The following is a 21,295-nucleotide window of genomic DNA, read 5'->3' as shown; positions in this document are numbered from 1 at the left end:
AACATCCCAGTGCAACCAGCTGAGTACTAGGAACTGAAGCATCAATCACAAGATATTAGAGAGTGGAAGGCATCCCGCAGACTAGAGAGCTTGGTATATGTTTAGGCAAATGGACTGTTGTCACTTAAAATCAGAGCTCCTCAGGCTTCTGACAGTTGGATGACAGCTCTGGACCCTCACCCTACAAAAGTGCATTTGTATGTAAAATGTCATTGTCAGTTTCAGGAGGTTGATGGATCACCCTGATTCCACCCCAGACTCAGGATTTACTGCATCCATCCTTAGGACAAGAGAAATGGCAGCATCTCAGGCTGGCATCTGGCGTGAGCTGTCCACAGAGCAGATGTTCAGATGATTAAAGACAAGGTGTTTGGCAGGAAAAGAGGCCAATGGATGACAGAAACGGGCAGCCACATAATTGTAACAGGACAGATATTGGCCAAAATGAAATACTGATTAGCAATTATATGGTCCAGTGAGTAGGGACATGTCCCTGGAGACATACATACAATTCTTGGCTTTACCAACCCTTTATGCATCTAACAGTTACCACAAACCCACCATGTGATTGGCACTGTTTTGTGAGCCAGGGATAAAGCAAGGTCTCCGTCCTCACGTGCCTGACCTTCTAGTGTGGACGTGCAAGATAAGAAAATAAATGGTCAGGAGGTGAAGAATGCTACAGTGGACGGGGGGGAAGGCTTCATTGAAAAGACAACTTTGAATACATGTAAGAATGAGGTGAAGGGGCAAGGTATGCATATATCTGGGAGAAAGGGTCTGGATAGAGGGAAGGACAAGTGCAAAGGTCCTGAGGCAGGAGCCTACTTGGCATGTTTGAAGATCAGCAAGCTGGTGGGCATGGTGTGGAGTGAGCAGGGGGAGGAGCAGGAGGAGACGAGGTCTGTCTGAGAGGGATGTAGGGGATCCTTGGGTTTTGTCCCCTGTAAGATGGGAAGCCATTGAAGGACCTTGAACAGGATCTTGAACAGTGATCTACTTCAGGTTTTAAAAATGATTTGGCTTCCAGCAGAGAAAGTGAATAGGCGTTGTCAACACTCTCATGATAGTAACAGTCGTTCTCTTGCTTATCTACACTTCCTTGGTCTTGATTGTAGGGTCAGCAAACTTTTCCAATAAATGGCCAGATAGTAAATATTTTAGGCTTTGCAGGCCCAGAGGAGTTATGACCTCTGTCATAACTTCTCCACTCTGCCTTTGGAGCTTGAAAAGAGCCATCAACAATATGGAAGTGAATGAACCTGTTCTGTTCCAGGTGATCAGCCATCCCAACGTGCCTGGGACACAGAGGGGTTTTCCAGGATCCAAGACTTTCAGTGCTCAACTGAGCAAATGGGGATGGTTGGTGAATTCCAATAAAACTTTGTGGACACAGAAATTTGAACATATATATTTCACATGTCATGAAATAAATTTCTTTTGATTTTTTTCCCCCAATAATTTAAACATGCAAAAACCATGCTGAGTTCACCCCAAAACAGGTGGCAGCCTAGATTCGACCCACAGGCTGTAGGGGATCATGATTTGTAGCCACTTTCTTTGGGACAAATATAGGGCCCTTTCTGTGTTTCATGCAGCCTGGCCACTCACTGTAATTGCAAAGAGTTGGATCCGAGACAGCCTGAGCTTGTGCAGAGACATAGGAGAGACCAGAAAAATCTCAGGCACAGGTGGTTAGGGCTCACGGGAGAGGAATGTTAAATTCAGTAGCTGCACATCCCAACGGTGGGCGAGAATCTCACTTCTTTGTATCCAGCTGCAATTGGAAACTAAATGGGAAACAGGACAGGCTGTACTGCACCGAGGACAGGCAGCCTTCAGAAATAAGGACTTTAATTAGCCCTTGACTGGGCTAAATGTGCCAGAAAAGTGAAAAGAAAGACACTTGTTCTCTGGGTAGAACCAGATTAGTTCTTCTCAGCTGTATTTAATGGGTCAACAGACACCCAATAGAATGATCTCTTCCACTCCTCTCCCTCCCCCCCCATCAAGCCTTTGAAAACTTACTTTATCAAAATTAAGGCTAGATTCTGCTGCCAGGGGAAGTGCTTAATGAATCAATTTGGAACACTCAGATAACAAACCCGAAATCCTTTTGAACCACCGAGGTTACGATGTGCAGGGGCACAACCTACCTGTAGGGGGCAGTATCCCAAGAAGAGAGTGGCCCCAGGCTCAGTGGGCTAGGAATGGGGAGGATGCTCCCTGCAGCCCAAGCTGGAGATCAAAGCACTGGCTTTTCCGGTTTCAGAACGGGACAGGGTCGGGGGCGGGGGAGGGGGTGGGAGTCCCAGCTGAACAATATGTGAAAGGCATTTTACCTGGCTCCTTGGAGAAATTAAAATTCTTCACATGTGCACTACAAACACACATACACAAGCCCACATGCACACCTGCCCCTGCCCCGGCCACCTGCCCAGTAGCACAACGTGCTTCTTTTATTTAAAACGTGATCTTTTTTTGTGTGTGGATGTTTGGCTGTATTTTTGAGAGGGGAGCGCCCACGAGATAAATCCCAGGCTCATAGCTCCACTGCTCTCTGGAGGGAATGGCTGGGGAATGCTCTGGAAACTTGAAGGAACCTCCACCTCCGTCAAGGTGAAACCTTCTACACGTCACTTGCCGAGGTCAGGATGTCTGCCTACCTCCTAGTCTCACACATTCCTTTCTCTCTCTCACCCCAGATGGCGTTTCTTCCTTTCCGCCCCCACGGTATCCCGCATCTACTTCAAAGAATCTACAGCTCAGCTCTGCTCTTACTCATCCGCCTGCGTCCTCCCTGGACTCCCTGGGGAGAGTGTCTACTTTCTGCATTCTCAGTGACTAGCCTAATGCCTGACACACAGTAGGGACGCATGTTTGAATGTTGGCTGAGTGAATGAGTCTGACTCATCTTTGCAACCCAGGCCCAGAGTTTAAATATTCTAAGTCCGTGATCAATTTGCATCACATAAATCTTTTTCAGAACACATATGGTGACCTCCTTTCTAAATTAGAACAGACCCTCTGGAATGAACCTTCAGTCACCATCTACATTTTTGTGAACTTGTCTGTGGTTTGAAACCCTTCCTTTTCCTTCAGCAAGCTTGGATATTAAATAGAAATGTATTTAAATTAATTAGTTTAAATATCAAAGAGAAGAATGAAGGTGCCCCCATCCTACCTCCTCACAGGCCCTGGGGGCTCCTGCCATGGTGCGCACCCACCTGCCATGCGTGCATCCAACAGCTTCCCTGAGCCTGTCCCAGGGGAGGGGAGACGCAGGGGCAGCGAGGCGCTCACCGGGCAGACTTTCTACGATCAGGAAAGAGGCAGCAGTGGAGGAAAGAGCCTAATGCTGGGGTGCTGTGACGTGAACCCAGCCTGCATCATACAGGAACCAGCCCACATCCTACCCAGCCCTCGTGAGAAGCAAAACCTCTTCACACACAAAACTGAAATGTGTTCTAACCCATCCCCTGACTCCTCCCAGGCCCCTCGACAGATCTCATGGTGGCAAGCGGCTGAGCAAAAGCGGCCGGGTCTTCGCACCGCAGCACTCCCGCCCCACTCAACGAAACACCCTTTATCCATAAGCTGGTAGCAACTGAATCATCAGAATAAACAAAAGTGATTATTTTCCCAACAGTAACGAAAAAGTTGATAATGTCAAAGATTCAGTGTTTCTTCTGACCAGAAATGAAGGGCGTGATTAAAGTCTTTGGGCGCCTGCCCTGTGTATGGCTCTGTGGTGCCATCTGGTACCCTGGGGCCTAAATGTCTTCGTTCAGGGGATCATCCAGCTCCTGGATTGAGAGCAGCTTGGGGAAGGGACCTGGCCTCCTCCTTTGGGTCCCCAGAGCCCAGCACAGTACCAGGCACCGTTACCACACGTCCCGGGTCTGTCCAGCAAACGTGGACGATGCAGGGAAGGGGGACCACACACACGGACCCACCCACCAAAGTCTAGATTACTCAACTAGGGCGTGTCCCTGCGAAACCTGAAGGAGAGCGCTCTCAGACAAATAAAAGGGAAGGGGACTTTATAGGGCACCTAGTCACTCTCTCAGCAAGTGTTGTTAACTTCTTTTTGTGTCTACTCCTGGCGGGTGAGACTCACAGGACACCCCTGGGATGAAGTGGCGAGCCCTCGGTCCACCTCGGCCACAGGCTAACTGGACGGCCTTGGGCATGTTCCTTAACCTTTCTGGGCATCAATTTCCTCATCGAACCAAAGAGGAAACTGGTTTTTCAGTTCTAATAATCAATTGCTTTCTGATTGAAGGAAGTCTGCCAAGCAGAAAATACACATTTAGAGGCATTCAGAAAAGCTGTGTAGAATAGTCATTGACATGTGGTAACTGCTCTGCCAGGTCACAGCACCTCTTCTGCGGCTGGATGGAGCCCTGGACAGGCCCTGAGTGGCAACTGTCACATTCAAAGTACACATTGTTCTAAGATGAAAGGGTTCGTAGGTCCTCACTGGCACAGGTCACAGAGCAGAGTAAAGCCTGTCTCTCAGGGAAGAAAACAACTTAATGTGGCCACCTGGGTTCTCTGCTGCCTCCCAGCTTGAGTGTGATTTTAACAGTCCTTCCAGTGGACCCTTTCATCTTGCAAACTACTTTCAGAGTCAGTAAGTGTCCCCAGGAATGCTTATTGCAGACAACCAGCAGTAATCATCCCAGAGGGAGTTGGAGAGATGAAAGATGGGCTGGCGAAGGATGCCGTGATTAGAGACCAGAGTGGCAGGACTGGATTAGCTGTGGCTTTGCCATGTGTGCACTTTTGAGATCAGCAGAAGGAACGGGTCCTCAAGCTTGAATGCACAATGGACCCAGGCAGGGCTCATAATAAGCTCTTCTGTGAGCCAGCCTAGTAGAAAAGATGCAGAATGCCCTTTTTTTAGGCTCTGTTTAATTCCATCTGAGCAAAATCTCAGGGCAAGTGGGAATGAGGAGGAGGAATGGGTGAGAACATCCTCGAATTCTCCCTGAGCCTGGGGATGGTTTGGAGCCTGAAGGCTCTGGGTCAACCTGGGCCTGGGCACTAAGTTGGCTGGTCCGCGTCTGGATAGCTCGGCCACCCCCTTTCAAATCCCCAGACTACTGCTGAGATGTTCCTCCCCTTCCCGTTCACTTCACGATGACAGCGTTTTGCAGTATTTGGTCTTCTCTGCACTGTGAACACTCACAGGGAAGGATTATCCTATGACCCATCTCTCTCCCACTCTCCGGGCTTGCCCTCCGAATCCCTTGGCAAAGTTATGGTGTGCTGAGGATGTTGACCCAATCGTGGTATGATTAACCCAACTTCTAACAGCCTCAGTCGTGAAGCATGAGGCTTTGTGGAATAACCTGCCAAGGAAGGGTACAGGGAAAGGCTAGAATCTCAGAGTTAGGAGACCCATATTCAGCTGTGGATGCATGACCAGATGATTCAGAACCACTCTTGGTGTCAGCTTGCTGCCTGTGGGAGGAGCCCCAGTTCTGGCCTCTTTGCCCTGTGGTGTCCAGATCAAATGAAATATTGTGCCTGGTGGGGGGTAATTTGTATAACAGCAGAGCACCCCCACCCACTCTCCTTCAGTTCACACACGCTCTCTAGAACAACACAAAAAAGGAATATCGGTGTCTTGATTATTTCAGGGGGTCTGGTTCTCCTCTTGAGAGTGGGTGATGTCAGAAGGGAGGAGATGGGAGTGGAAGAGGATGCAGGGCAGGCAGTGGTGGGTCTCCTCTTCTCTGGACAGAACCTTTCAGGACTTTTGCCGTGTGTCATAGAGGTGTGGTCTGCATGCACGTGGCACTTTCCAGCAAGGGGCTTGGAATTCTTTTGCAAAGTTTTGCTCATTTGGTTCCCCAATAAATGTAACTGGAACAATTTAAATGGACCCAGACAGAATGCGAACCTGTGGACGCCCATTTCTGGAAATGTCAGACACATTTAATGCAAAGGTGTCCCCAGTGCCTAGGGTAGTGCTTGGCACAGGGCAGCCACTCAGTACGTATTTATTTGATAAATGAGTGGTTGAGTGAGTTGGTCTCTGGTGGCTGCTCCAACCCTATCAGTCTGATTAAACATATGCTAGTTCATTTAGCCAAGTCACAGGAGAGAAGTTTTAGCCCTGCATAAACAGAACCTGTCTCTTACTTGAAAAACCTCTCAGAGAAGGATGTGTCTCAAGCCAAACCACCCAGCTGGTCCTAGTGTCCCAGAAGCTGCACAGATTTTAAATGTTCAGATTTGCTAAGGCAGCTCGCACGTAGTTCAGGTGTCATTTCCTGATGGAAGTTCGTTGAAACATAAGCACCTAACATAAAAATTCAGCCATCAGCCTGGTAATTGATTAAAATCAGTAGAAATCAAACATGTTCTAGAATTTCTGAAAGGTCAGTTAGGCCACGTACAAGTTTATTAGAGATTTGTCTTTTTATGATGAAAAGGGGAAGACCCACATACCTTACTGATTTTGACCTATAAGCATATGGTTTACAAAAACCTAGATTTAAGCCGGTTTTAGTTTTCCACATCTAGCACTTTCCTAACTATTCATTTCAACTCAATAAGCGTGGGTTGAACAAGTACCACGTGCCCAGCCTTGTGCCGGGTGCTCTAGGGGGCGCTGCAATCTTTTTATTGACTCAGGAAAATAAGAAAATCCATCATCAGCTAGATCATTTAACATCAGCATGTGAGAGGCAAAGTTCAGATGACAGACTGGTTACAAGCACAAAAGGACCAGAATGTCCTCGGTGATTACACGTGACTGGGAGCCCTGCTGTAAGAGGAACCCCCTTGCCCATACCAAACAGATGCCAAGGCATGCAGTGAGCAGAAGGATTGCCTAACAGTAGCTATTTAGTGTGATAATGGCGTTTGATAGTTTGGCCACAAACACCATTGTCACACTCCACAGCTCTGCTAAGGAAACTCTGTAGCCGTGACAGTGTTAATTTCACCTGCACGTTGCATCAGAGCCACTGACCATCATCAGAGAACCTCGTCAGCTCCATACAGAGACCTGAGCAAAGAAAAGAGGGGTAACGAGTCGGGCGCATCTTAAGAAACAGAAAGAAATAAAGATGTCAGGTTTCTGTGTTCTGGAACGACCGAGCTAATAAAGGGACCCGTTGCCTTGTGTTCTGCCACCACCCACAAAGGCCTCCCCGCAAGAGGAAGGAAGACTTCCTTTGGAAATGGAAGGGAAACCTGATTGCATCAATTTTCCAAAAGGGCTAAGAGAGAAAGAATCCCTAGAGGGAACTAGTTTTAGGAAACAAATACTGAGTGGAAGACCACATCATCAGCCGTAATGGCATGACTGGACTAATGGATCCCCCGCAACGCTCCTCATCCTATAGCCCAATCCATCATCAGAAATATGGTCAATTCTGCAGTCTAAGAAAAATTACTTTGCATGGGGACTTAGCATTTAGATGTGCTGTGATCTGCTCTCAGCAACAGCTATTGGATACAGAGGCATCCAACGGTGCTCACATGTTAAATCTTATTCACCACGGAGGTTTTCTACCATAGTAGTGGGTGGGAGAGGATTGGAAGGAAGGAGAAGAGGAAAATGGAAAGAGAGAGGAACTATTCCATCTTTTTTTGGTTGTTGTTAATAATACTCCTTTCCTAGCCAAAGGGAGCCTCCTATGAATAAATTCCTTCTGGTTTACTTGATTGCCTGTTAACGATGGTTTCTGACTGATACATGAACTCCTGCCCACAACGGAGCATGAGAGGAAATAAAGCATTTTATCTAATCCTTTCTTTCCCCTTAAATGCTAGAAATGGAGAGGGATGGAGGCCAGTTTACTCTTTCCCCAGGATAACAAAGTTAACATTTGACCAGAGCCTTGCTTTGGCCATAAGATTGGCGCATTCTTAACAACTTGAAAATGAACCCTTCTGCAGGTTTGTTTTTTTTTTTTTCATTGAAAATGCTCCTTATTCACATGCAGGCCATGAAGCGACCCTCTTCATCCTGGACAGTGCTGCTGTTAGCTTACCACGAAAGCCACTCAGCTCCCATGGGGTTGGAGTGTTGATCGCTGCTTTTTTTTCCTTTCCATTTTTATCAAGATATATAAATTCATTTTAGGTGTATAACATCAGCTTTTCTTTTCTTTTCTTTTCTTTTCTTTTTTTTCACTGTGCTGATTTGCTGGCCTTCCTACAAAGTGACTGACCTCCTTTGGTTCCCATCCGTGACCCCAGCTTGCATTGACAGCGTGCAAGGCTGCAGAAAAGTGCCTCTTGGCCCCGTTAGACGTGCTGTCTTCAGGGGGAACTCTTCCCTGGGCTTTTGCCATGACTCACACTGTCGCACACCAACTCCAGAGCCCCAGCTGGCCCCCCTCACTCCAGCAAACCCTGGGCACTCTGGGTGCAGCAGCGGGGAACATACTCGTGTGATGAGCTGTCTCTGGGTCCTCCTTCCCTACAGCTCCTCCCAGCGACTTAGCCAGGCTCCTCGGCTTGTCTTTGCCTGAGGGATGTAGAGCAGGAAGCCCTACTTCCTGGTCACCCAAGGGATGTTGAGAGGCTCTGGAAATCTCTTAGCTCAGTTGGAAAGAAATCAATGGGAAATGAACAATTCACTAGTGACAAAGGTCCTGGCAGGACAGGCTTGGAGAGGAGAGCTCGCTATCGGGCAAGCCCTTGAGCCCAATTCACTCCTCAGAACCTCCTACAGTATCTGAGCCCCCTCCGTTCTCCAGGTGGGCCCTGCAAACTTCAGGCTTTCAATAATCTGCAAAAGACAGAGGAGGGAAGGAAGAGTAAACAGGCAAAAGCAGAAAAAGAAAGGAAGATGTGAGTGTGTTAATGGTAAATCTTACCAAACTCCTCCCCCAAATAAACCTCTATTTGTTTGGTCCCAGAAATTCATGGCAAGGAAAAGAAGTCCTTGAATTTGGAGAAAAGATTTTCTTTTGAACCCATCTGTAGAAAGGTTTATCTGTAAGGTTGTCCACAGAGGCATTGTTGGTAATAGTGAAAACTGCAAACAACTTAAATGTCCAATGATTGGACAAGTGTGATACACATCCTAGTCATTTAAGGTGATGTTGTAGAAAAATGGTGGCTGACTCGGAAAGAGATTTAACAGATGTTACCACGTGAAGAAGGAGTTTACAAAACAAGACACACTATACGAGCCCCTTCTGTGAAAAATGGCATATATGCCTGGGGCAAAACAGCAACGCTTAACCACTGAGTAGAGGAATTACGGTTTTGCTTTTCTTCTCATTTTGATTCTCTGCATTTATTAATTTCTACAACTAATGTAGTATTTTTGTAATGAGAAAAGTAATTAGAATGTAAACATTTTTAAGCAGCCTTTTTTGGGTGTGGATTTCCTAATAAAAATGCCTTCTTGCAAAACACACTTCTGCAATTGGGAGGTTAGAATTCACTCTAATCCTACTCTGCTTGTCAGCAAGCTTGACAAGTCTGCGCTGTGCTGAGAGATGGGCTGCAGGCCACTTCCCTAGCTGATTATTAGCAAAATACTTTATTATGCAGTACAATTATTTTATGGTATTATTGCATCAATCAAGAAACACATTTGAGTGCCTATTATGTTCTTGGCCTCGTGAACAATTAAAAAATATAGCAGCCATCATCTTTTATTACTTCTTTGATTATTTCTGCAGGTGTGATTAAAACTCTGTCAACCTGCAAAGCAGTTAAAACAGGCAGGCAGAATGTTTTCATTTTTTTTTTTCAAATGCCATCCAATAATATGTCACTAACAACAAGAAAAAATTAGAAGTGGTCATTGCCGGGACCATCTTGGATATATTTTTTTCAATTTACATAATCACTTCTCTTTCCAGAAGTTTAAAAAACCTTTAATATTTTCAAGTTTAACAACTGAACTTAAATGGCACCAGTTAATAAGAAACAAAAGTTTATAAGCTGGCTGGGAAATAATTATACCTGTTATGTCCTGTGGGGGGAAGAAAATTCATGTTGATCAACTCTACTTCAATTAAAAACAAAAATTTTAAAAATCATGCTTAAGGCAAAGAGGTTAGCTATTAATCTAGGGTGAGGGGTCCAAACGCCAGGAGTTCTGTACAGCTAGAAAAGGTCTTGGAGGACTCCTGTTTAATTTCTCTCCTCTGATCTCATGCAAAGAAGTCTCCCACCATTTCAGTGCCTTACTTCCTGAGATTCCTAAATGCCTGTTGATTTAAAATGAAATTTCTGTGCAGTATCCCAGGCTCCCTCCTCTCCCCTTCCCAACTGGGACAGAATCTCTAAACACTTCTAGCTGCTGTGGTCCACTCTGAACGCAGTTTTCCCACTGAGCACGTGGGTATGAAAAACAGGGGAGGCTGGATTTGCCCCCTTTTTTTTTTTAAAAAAGTCAAGGATTTCTGTTCATAAATGCGGGGTAGGCAGGAAGGGGGAGTTCATTAAGGAGGAAGCCTTTACAAAGCCTAACCCTCCAGCGAATTCACCAACTTGTAAGTATCCGTGTGCATCACAGCTCCTTGGGAGAGGTCTTACATTCACAAGTACCAAGAATTTCACAAAACGCCCTATGCTTTCCCAGGTCCGGTCTGGGTTCCAGTAGCTTGTCTTTGCTTTCACTTTTGTTTCCCAGGGTCTGAGAACATTCTAGGGCCAACTGCAGAGGACTGAGAAGAGAGTGCTTTAGGGATCATGAGGCGTCGCTTTGCTGCAAACCTAACCCTTCAGCACTTCAAAGATTCTTAAAAAGCAAATGAGAAATGGAGGTGCTTTTTCTTAATTCCAAATCCACATTTCCTGTCATTTCAAATAGATGTGTTAAAGCATCAATTTGATTCTTGTAGGCTATTACAGTCTAGAAGACAAAGGAAGTCAGTAGCATATGCTTGAGTCTTGTCATTTTGAAAGCACATGGAAATTTTAAAATAGAATGTTCTCAATAGGGAGCAAGGAAGCATTTCTTTTCTCATTGAAATCCACCTAGAAGGGGACATCTGGAAAACTTACTTATGCATCTATTATACACAATGACACCAGCCAGAGGGGAACAGGGGCTCATTGGGCAAATTCTCAGCCAAGATGGGGTCTCAGCAGACTCTTTTCCAAGAGAATTCCTGAGGCTTGGGGATTCCTAGGAACCAGGTTCATTTCTGTGCAGGTGTCCTGCTATTTTCAGTGCTGTCAAGGGAACAATAAAAGTTGGACAGAGGAACAATCTGACGGTGGCATTTTCGAAGTAGAATAGGATAGACTGAGCCTTGTGGGTGTGCCTGCCCTGAAATGTGGGGAAGGGAAGGATTCCTGGTGGGATAAACCTAATGCCAGTTGCCCTACTGGTGGAGTCTTGTTAGAAGGCCTCGGTGTTATTGTTATATCGGACCATTGTAAAACAAGAAATGGCGTTAAACGCTGTCACTCCAAGGCCAGAAATAAAAGTCCATGCCACCGCTGGGCCCTAACTCCTCCAAGCCTTAGCCTTTCCCTCCACTGGGGAGAGAAGAACCTTTAGGAAAGTCTCCACATTTCTCAGGCTTTCTGAGAAACAGAAGAGTCATGGGAAAGCCAAATGTGTGTATAAGTAACACTTCACATTTGCTCAGGTGCTGTGTGGGGTCTTTTTATACGCCTGGATTGCAGCTCACCCCCACTTCTCAAAGTCAGTGGCTCCCCCCAACAGAACAGCCTGATTGACCCCTGGGAGTTGGAAGGTGCTAGAATGGGGTGGGGGGCACTTACCTTCCAGTCTGCTGGTGACTTCTCTCAGCCCAGGGCCCCTGCTCTGCCAGTGGGATGGTGCCTTCCACTCTACTTCTGCTGGTGGTGTGGGGGTGGCCGTGGGCGCCAGCCCTGCGCTTCTGTGGGTTTTAGGCCTTTCCCCTCTCCCTTTATGGGATCCAGGGTTTTAAAGTAAACAGTTCTTTCTCTTTCTGATAAGTCACATTAAAGTATCGATTTGGTGGGAGGGAGGGCACGACCCGAACCCTTAGTCATCACCACCTTTGGCCAAGCACACTAAGCAAGACCGGAAGGCCTGTGTCCCCACAACGGACACAGCATTCCCCTCAGAGACCCAGGTTTAACGGCGTTTAACTCTTTCCTTTCAGGAAGACTGCAGGTTATTCCATTGCCACCTCCTCAGATTTCTAGTCCCAGAAAAGTCACCTGGTCATAAGAACCTATTACATATATCTTTGGTCCATCCTACTCAGAGGCCTTGATCAATATCTGGAAGCCAGTTTCACTCTTGAACTCATCGTTTCTGACGTAGTTACGATCTGCTTATTTGTTCACACCAACAATTACTTATTAAGCTCCTCCTTATCTGCTCAGCTCTGGTGAGCAAGATGAACCGAATTTATATTCTGGTTTAAAGAGAAAAAAGACACACACAAAAGCAATGACATCAACCATTGGAGGCTGCCCCTGGCCCTAACCGGAGTCTGTCAGCTGCTGTTATTTTTAACGTTTCTGATCGTTTCTTTTCCTCCTCTATCCTTTCGCTTTCTTACGCTTTGAGTGGAAGCTGTTTTTTAGCTTCTCTAGTAATAGATGCCATCTGAAGTGAGGTCTGGTTATCCTGGGCAAAGCTCATGATCCTCTGAGGAGACGAGGCAGCCTCTGCTGGTGGGTGTACTGTCATTTTGCCCTCACCTGACTGACTGTTAGTTCGCATATGACTTTTCAGGTGAAAGTCGAAGGGAAAGCACAATATGCTGTGGTTTTTCTTCCTCTTTCCTAAGAACTGATCTCAAGAAACGAGCCCCAAGGGTTGCTTCTTTCGGGTCCAGCTTCTCCTCCCTTCCCTCCAACCACCTGAGGTCACACTGTGAATTCACCCCCAGAAAAGACCAGGGTGTTCCTGAAGGGGCTGGGGGATCGGCCTCGGCCTTCTGAAGGCAGGCGTATTTGTGTGGTAAAAGCCCCAAAGTTCATCCCGAAATGCGAAGAACGCTGGCGTGGGCCCCAGGCTCCGGGCCGCCCGGGCAAGTCAATGACTGTGTCAACGTGACGCCTCGCTGGCACCGCCGGGGGTAGCTTGTTCTGTACTCTTAAAGCTGCTCCTCCTGGTGGCAGCAACCATATTTCTTTTCAGAATTACTGTTGGTTTTTCACCTTTAGAGTAAAACAGAATCCGGAGCCCCCTGTGTAGATATTTTTTCGCACAGCAGGGCAAGCCCCTCCCACTCCCAGGCCTCACCGGGTGAACACCGGGTCCCTCTCATCCGCTTTCCCTGGTTTCTGAAAGTTGATGCTTCTTTGCCGAGATGGCTTTCCTTTCTTTGAAAAACCATGATGGAGATAAATGTTCAACTTTCAGATGATTTCCGTTAAATTCCCAGCCATAGTACTTGTAAGGATTTTGAATTTCAGAGAAAGGCTAAATCTTGCCCTATTTGTAACTCTTAACAAAATTCTCCCAGCAAATCACATAACCCGTACCTCAGCTGCTTTAAAATGACCTTTTTCTTTTTTTTTTTTTTAAGTCATAGGTGATACATTCTTTTAAGATAAGATAGATTTGAATCCTGCAAGGTTGAAGTTCAGCTTGGAATGTCTGAAATCCCTAATGTTTGTACTCAGATACAGGCTTCAAAATGGGGCTTTGCAAACAGTGAAAAACATAGTCAGGTAACTTTCCACTGGTTGCTGCTGGAAGCAGGTCCCGCCCACTGTGGGTGACTGACTTTGTGGTTTTCTCCTCTTCCTGGCATGAGCTGCAGGTTTTCTGAAATGGGGGGCGGGAGGGTGGGAGTTGTCAGTTCTAATGAAGAATGCCAAACTTTTGCCAGGAGGGAGGCTGAAGTATGGGGACTGAGAATCCTGGTCTCATTCAAGATCCTTTGCCATTCGAATTTTTGCCTTTGAGAAAGACCCTCAGTGTTTCCAAGCCTTTAGTTTTTTCTCTGTGTAGCAAAGCTGAGGACACTAGCTTGTCATTTGCTCTGAAACCTTAGGTGAAACAGGAGATGAATTCGTTTTTATTAATGAATAGAGAGAAACAGATGGATATAGAGAAATAATCAAGGTCGTGAGCTGTGTGGACTAATCAGGTACTGGACTAGAAAAGAACAGAGACCAAAGGAGTGGAAGTCACCATGTGAGGGGAAGGGCTGCGCACAGAGGGCCTGGCGGGATGCGGAATTGCCACTGCCTCAGCTTGGCCGTCGAGAGACTCAAAACCACTCTGAAACCAAAGTCCCAATCAGGACGCAAGTGAACACACAGAACGTTGACAGTGAGTCCTGGTATCATCATTGTGGTTGCACACAGGACACCTTCTCCCACTGAAGGTTCTGCTCTTATGGGTGGAAACGGGCTCAGAACACCGGGGAGGGTCATCACAAGAAGGAATGGTACCCACTCCTGGAGGCAGTTGCATACCAGTTGCAGACATTAGAGTTCTTCTCCCCTGAACACTTCAGCTCATAGCCCCATGGAATAAGAGCATTCTGCTTAACCTGAGTACCATTATCAGAGCTAAATTAACAGTAATTCCCTAAGAGCATCTAATATTTAGCTCATTTTCAAATTTCCTAACTCTCTCCAAAATCTTTCAGAGCCATTTTTCTTTTTTTTTTTTTTTCTTCCTCTTTTTTAAAACTATGATCCAGTCAAGATTAGCTTTGATTAACCTTGGCCTTGCCTTTGGTTCTTTTCCTAAGTTTTTAAATGACAAAATTAATCTAGGTGCTCTCTAGCACTCTGTCAAAATGCCGTTTCCATCCTAGTTCTTCCAAAGCTTGGCCCCTCCTCTGGGACTTCTGATGACAGAAGGTCTAGAATGCAAGCCCTTTAAACCTTCCGCCTGGCTTCCCCTCTCCCCATGGCCTTCCGCTCTGAAGATAAGCAAATACGCCCCGAGTAACTCTTCCTTTACCATCCAACAAGAATCTCCAACGTGTCCTCATTCAGTCATTCACTCAAGAAATGTTTGTCGAAAGCCACAGTGTCCTTGGCACTATTCTAGACACTGGGTGTGCAGCAGCAAAACCCATCCAACCAACCAACCAAATCAGACTGAAATGCCTTCCGCCGCGGAGGGACATCCAGAAGGAGGCGAGCCATAGACAAAACAAAAAAGAAGTGTGAGATTTGGAGAAGGACTCAGGTTAAAACAGTGAGAGGCAGGGCTCCACTGTCGGAGCAGAGAGCAGAAGGGGTTGAAGAGTGAGCCATGAGGAAGAGCATTGCCAGGCAGAGGGAACTACATGCTCAAGTGTGTCTCAAAACAGGAAGAAGGCCAGTGTAGACGGAGTCGGGGTAGGGCTGAGGGGGGAGTTAGATGAGGTTGTGTGGCCTGGTACCCAGGCTCATTTGGCATTTAGAGACCCAGTGTGTGCATGGCTGAGCACTGCCCGCAGTAGGCGGAAAATAAATGCCTCATTTAAATTACGTTTATTACAGTAAAGAGGAGATGAGTTGAAATTGGAATAATTATTCAGGGATCAGTTCCACCTCAAGTTCATTTCATAATTAATTAAATGTAAGAATTTTTCAAACATAATACGTTCAGATTTTCGAGCTGTTGAAATGTAGGGGGAAATTGGGTGTTTTAAAAATCAGTGAAATACCAGTCATTTGAATATCTTTAACTCTCTGCCTGCCCCCTTTATATTCGACAGTGTTCTCACACAGTGTAGTTATTGACCCCGGAGCTAGACTGCCTGGATTCAGACCCCAGCCCTCCCACTTACGAGCTGTGTGATCTTGAGAGAGATACTTACCCTCTCTGTGCCTCAGTTGTCTTATTTATGAATTTGTGTTAATGTAGCCCCAGTGTCATCAGGTCGCTGCAGGGACTAAGTAAGTAATACACATTAAGTACTGAGAACAGTGCCTGGCACACGATAAACCCTCCTAAATGGTGTTGTTATTAAATCCTTACAACATCTTTGATTATTCTTGTTTCAGTTTTAAAATAAAGAAATAGCTCAAAGACACAGGTCAAGGCTGGGCCTTGAAGGTCACTTTTCCAGGGTCATTCTGCTGCTCACTGCAGCTCCCCTACCTGAGAAGCTGGGTTCCAACCCCCATGAATTTTTCCAAAAGTATCTCCAAACTCTGGGCACTGTGGACAAACTCTTTAGAGTCACACTGATTCTGACCTGGTCCATGATCTTTGTCCAGATGTTCTGTCGTGTTTGACAAACCACTAACTGGTTACCTTGAGTATTTCTGCTCCAGAGAGCATGAGGGTGTGGAGGGACAGAGCAGGCCTCACACAGGGTCCCTGAGGTGGATCTCAGCAGCCGAAAAGCCCTGAGCCCCCTTTCCTGAGAAGGAGAAGGCAGGGGTGCCTCGTGACTAGGGAGTCCTTCCTACAAGGAGACCCAACACCCAGGCCAAATGTGGAGTCCCAGACCACAGGTCATCAGTGAGTCACAGAGATGGGAGTCAAGGGTCAAAGCAGGTGTCTCAGGCTGAACCCCAGCCAGCCTTCCATGGGAGGGAGCTTCACAAGCCTGGTTCTGGGCTTGGGCCACGCCCTGTGATCCAGGAGCACAGGTCCAGGCTGAGGACCCACTGTGGCCCGGGGGACAATGATAGTAATGTGGGATAACTCTTTGATAGCTACTTGGTATCTGGGTAGGAAGGGGAAAGGATGCAGGCCCAAGGAGCATCAGTCCTAAAGGCATCCTAATTTCAGAGATGCTAAAACATGAGGGGGAAAGGTGTGTCTTAAGAGACAAAATATTTTTGCAAATCAACTGCATAATACATTAGCAATGTGTATTTTTTCATTCGATATTCTGTTCTCAACCTGCTTCAAGGAATATCTGTATCAGCACTTAAAAATAACTTTGGATTCCATTTTATTTCGTTGTGGTCCACTGACTGAATTTATTATTCACCAAAACTCTATTTTGAAGTAAGCTGGGTGCTTTTTTTTTTCAGAATTATTAATAATGATGCAAAGACCACCTTTAAAGATAATTGCTCACATGTTTTGTAGTTTTTAAAAGGCTTTGATACATATTGCATCATTAACTTTTTAGTTTGCTACCAAGAAAACTGGGCACAAGTATTCCTTGCCTATGAGACCTGAAGGGTTACAAGGCGACCTTCCTCGTTTCTACATCGGGAAGTCACTGCTGCAACTCAGCCAATATCCTCAGACCGAGAATATCACCAATCGTCTTGTAGGTATCAATGAACTGTCTCTTCTCGATTAGAACTGCCAGATTTATCAAATAACAACACAGGACAGCCAGTTAAATTTTAACTTCAAATAAACACAATTTTTGGTTAAGTATGTCCCATGCAATATTTTGGGGCATACTTAAACTAAAAATTACTCATTGTTTATCTGAATTGCTCCTGTAACTAGGGATGCTGTTTTTTATGTGGCAACCCTATGCGAATGGATCCCAGGAGTCTGCAGGAGCCTGTGATGACACGCTGACCCAGCTCAGCTCTCTTTGGAGGTTGCAGCTTCCTTAGAGTTACTTCATTCCTTGAGCACATGATTATTTTAATGAGGGATGCGTTTAAGCTTAGCTCTTCCATTATGTGAAAGGTGATGCTGACCAGGTAGGGCAGGGAGAACTGGGGAAGGACCAGTAGACTCAGCGTCCTAAGACAAGAGATTTGCAACCCAGCTTAGCCTTCCTAGCTGGGTTACCTTCTTCTCCCAGAGCGTCCATTTTTCTACTTAAAAATATCAGGAAACAATATCATGAGTCTCCTCGGTGTTGCTGCATGAAACAGCAATGGACTGGTTCACATTAAAGGTTCCCAAATTCTGAACATTATAAGCTAAAAATCATGGAGGCAAGTCCCACAAAGCCAGAGTTTTAGAAATACAGAATTTTCCCAGGTTTGTGCTGCTGCGATCTCCTCCGACAGTCAGCTAGCTGTGTATCTCACCCCATCCATCCCCTCCCCACCCTCCACAGACAGCTCCACCGCCAGCCATCAGAAAAATCCCAACTATCTTAGGAATGGTTTAGCTGAAGGTGCTGCACGTAGAAGACCAGAGACAAGTGCGGAAGTCATTTTCTCCAAAAGCTTTAGGAAAAACATTCAAATAGATTCTTGTGTTTTAAGAGCAGGATTTTAATTAGACTGGGGTTTAAGGGATGTCTTCTTCAATCCAGGCTGTGTAAAGGGCATTCGAAAGTAATCAATAACCCAGATAATAGTTTGGAACTAGGGGGGGAAATCAATTGATTGAACCTCAAGTATACTGGCAATTTTGGCTGAATTTGTGAGTAGGGGAAAATCTCAGCTAGGACTGTCAGAAGGAAGATCAGCCATCAGTACTTTGTTAAACTGTGATGTCTGAAGGGGTTGAGGGGCAATGGACACTAGGGCGACTCTTTAGGACACATGGTAGCGATTGTCAAGCTCTTTAAAAATGTATATAATTTTGGGCCAGGCAATGCATTCTTAAGCAGCACACAAAGCCTAAAGTCAAGAATTCCTAACATTAGATGATTAAAATAATGAAATCAAAACAAAGAAAAAAACCCAGGGGAAAAAATCTTAGCAATCCAGACCACAGTCACATTTCTTTAGCTTACAGACCATTCATAGAAATCAGGATTGAATAATTCAAGATGGAAATCAGGAAAAGAAAGGATCTGAACATGAAATGTATAGAAAAATAACACAAACATAGAATTTACAGAAAAATGAACACAAAAATAACCATGAAAACATGGTTAACTTCACTCATCACTATAGAAATCTAGATGAGAGATGAATTCTCAGGGAGTACATGGGTTAAAATTAAAAAGCTGGTCAATTTCCAGTATTGGTCATGCTGAGGGCAATCTGTCATTCTCAACTGCTGTTGCCAGAAGTGTTAATGGTCTACTTTTTAAAGGTCTACAATTAAAATTTGAAGCACATCCCTCTTGGTGCAGTAATTCTATTACTGGGAATTTATTGTATCGGTATATTTGCAAAAGAACATTAAGACACATATGTAAAAATATTCATTGCAGCATTGTTTATAAGATCAAAAACTGAAAAACAAATATCTGGTAGACTAGTTAAGTAAACAATACAGCCATATAATGTAATGTTGTGCAGGCATTTAAGCAGAAAAAGAAAAAGGCCAGGAATTGGGGTAAGGATGATGATTTATCCCATGCCTCCCAAATCCAAAATATATCAGAATATATTTGGTTTAAGTAAAAGTATAGAAATAAATAACTTCAGTACATTTGTGTAGGTATGGATTTGGTGGTCATAGCATAATTTCTCTTCCTTGAAGGGACATAAAGAACACAATAGATGGTGGTTCCTCCGGGGAGTGGGGTAGAGGGCTTCTACATTTTGGGTTTTACCTTGCTTGGAGGTGTGATCAGAAGCAGAGCTCCAAGGCCGCTGGAACTGGTAGCAGATGCAGGAATACAGGGCCTCTCGTCCAGAAGCTGAGAACAGGTGCGGCGAGACATCAAAGGACTGGGATTTCCGTATAGACACTGGCCAGCTGGCTTGACATGAGTGGTCCTGGTGAAGCTGCAAGCACCAGCAGAAGTGACCTCCAACTGGAAGCGGAGGGCTTTGACCCTCGGCAGCCTGAGGACCAGTCAGGGTTGAAGTTAGGGGAGCTTTAACTTGATCCTGAAAGGGAGTCATTCAGCTCCGAGTGCTTGCAGTGTAGGTGTCTGGGGCTGGTATAATGAGGGGGCTCCATCTTGTAGGGGGTCTTGAAGAGTTTCCTCCAGGAAGCCATGTTTGGACTGAGCTCTGAAGGAGGGAGAGAAATTGTCTAGGCAAAGAGGTGGGGATGGAAAGGAACCAGGTAGAGGGAACAGCATGTGTGAAGGTGAGAGATGGGAAAGGAAGGTGAGCCCATGTGGCTGGAGCAGATACAGAGTGGGAGAAGGCATGCGATGAGACCTCGAGGTAGGCAGGGTGCTGGCCTACCGAACTTGGGGGCAGAAGTTGAGGTTTCATCTTTAACCCAAGAGTGCTGGGAACGTATTGAAGAGTGTTGCTTGTATCTGGGCAGGACCACGTATTCAGCAATGAGAAGAGGGGGATGAAGAAGGGTAAGAGAGTAAGTTAAGAGGCTTTGAAGTCCACATGAGGGATGATCGTGGCCGGAGACCACAGAGCTGGTGCTAACGTTGGGTGGAAGCTTATGGGTGCCTCTTGTGATCTCTGCTTCCAAAGGACCACACCAGCTGGCACAACTTCCATTCTGAACTGCCTCACAATGTGGGGATGGGGATCAAAGTGAAAAAAAAAAAAAAAGGAAAAGATCCACAGACCTGAACATGGGTCATGAGTGCTCCCGACTCTGTAAGACATGGGTCTGCTGCCCACATTCCCACTTGTGCACTGGGCCTCCCTCCACTCCCCAGAATCGAGTCCACAAAGATGTTGGTTTTCGTGCATCTGCTGTAGACTTTTAGTCTTGACCTGCCACTAGAATGAGAACTTCAGTGTTCTGGGGGAATTGATTTACTTTCCAGATCCTGACTACATTGTTAGCCCCTCTTTTCAGCATCATTCTGACTTTTCATTAATCCTTAGGGAAAGGACCGTCTCTTGGCAAAAATTGTGAATTAGGAGAACTCGAGGCCCTAGTCCTTTTCAAGGTTCTCTCCTCCTGCAATACTTCAGCCCCTCCTGTAGGCTGCAGACATGAGAGGCCTGAGAGGCCCACATGTCCACCAAGCCTTTGAATATATGTGGGCACCTTTGTGATGAATGAAATAAACATCGACTTCAGAGTTCTACTGAATTCAGTATGACTTCTGGTCATTCTGCAGCTTCTTAACCAATAGATCTTAAAAGTATAACCTATTATTGGGGGTGGATTCTATGGATTTTTTTAAAGGGGTCATTATACTTAACTGCTAGTCTGGGGCAAAGGATCTCACACAGCAGGCTGATGTGTGTTATTCATTCAAGAACTAGTTATGTGCCCATTCTAAGCCCTGGAGATACTCATGAATGAAATAAAAATCCTCAAAAAAATGTAGAGTCTTGTGGGAGACAGATACTAGTAAACAGATATTGACTGGAATCATGCAGAAAAGCTGATTTTCAGTAGAAGATAAACAGTTTGGTTGGAGATCAGTTGAGTTTTAGGACTTGGGGACATAATGCTACTTCTTCCTCAGGATTACACCTTTTGAAAGAGGAGCCTCTGGAGGGGTAACCATTAACACGAAGGACTGAATTTCTACTGGTGGGATTTCAGGAAATCATTTGGCAGAAAGCCATTTAAATAGCTTGACTGGAAGACATCATAACCGTTGCTAAAATAATAAAATGCTATTCAAACTAAATGTGCTAATAGCCAAGATTACCAATCTGTTAACCACTTAAGGTCTGATATTGA

General features: G+C 45.5%; 1 long non-coding RNA gene across 1 annotated transcript; it reads right to left on the bottom strand.

The window, feature by feature from the left end:
• Positions 1-1,395: 1,395 nt before the first annotated feature.
• LOC141575670 (uncharacterized) lies at positions 1,396-11,859 on the bottom strand. Its single transcript, XR_012503362.1, has 2 exons — positions 11,725-11,859; positions 1,396-11,166 (listed from the first exon to the last, which is right to left on the bottom strand). It is a non-coding gene; the product is annotated as an uncharacterized LOC141575670 (long non-coding RNA).
• Between the last annotated feature and the right edge of the window lie 9,436 nt (positions 11,860-21,295).

The sequence above is a fragment of the Camelus bactrianus genome, chromosome 30 (genome assembly GCF_048773025.1).
Source record: "Camelus bactrianus isolate YW-2024 breed Bactrian camel chromosome 30, ASM4877302v1, whole genome shotgun sequence".
Lineage (NCBI taxonomy): Eukaryota > Metazoa > Chordata > Mammalia > Artiodactyla > Camelidae > Camelus > Camelus bactrianus.
The sequence above is the reverse complement of the archived record's forward strand: the minus strand, read 5'-3'. Positions and strand labels throughout refer to the sequence as shown.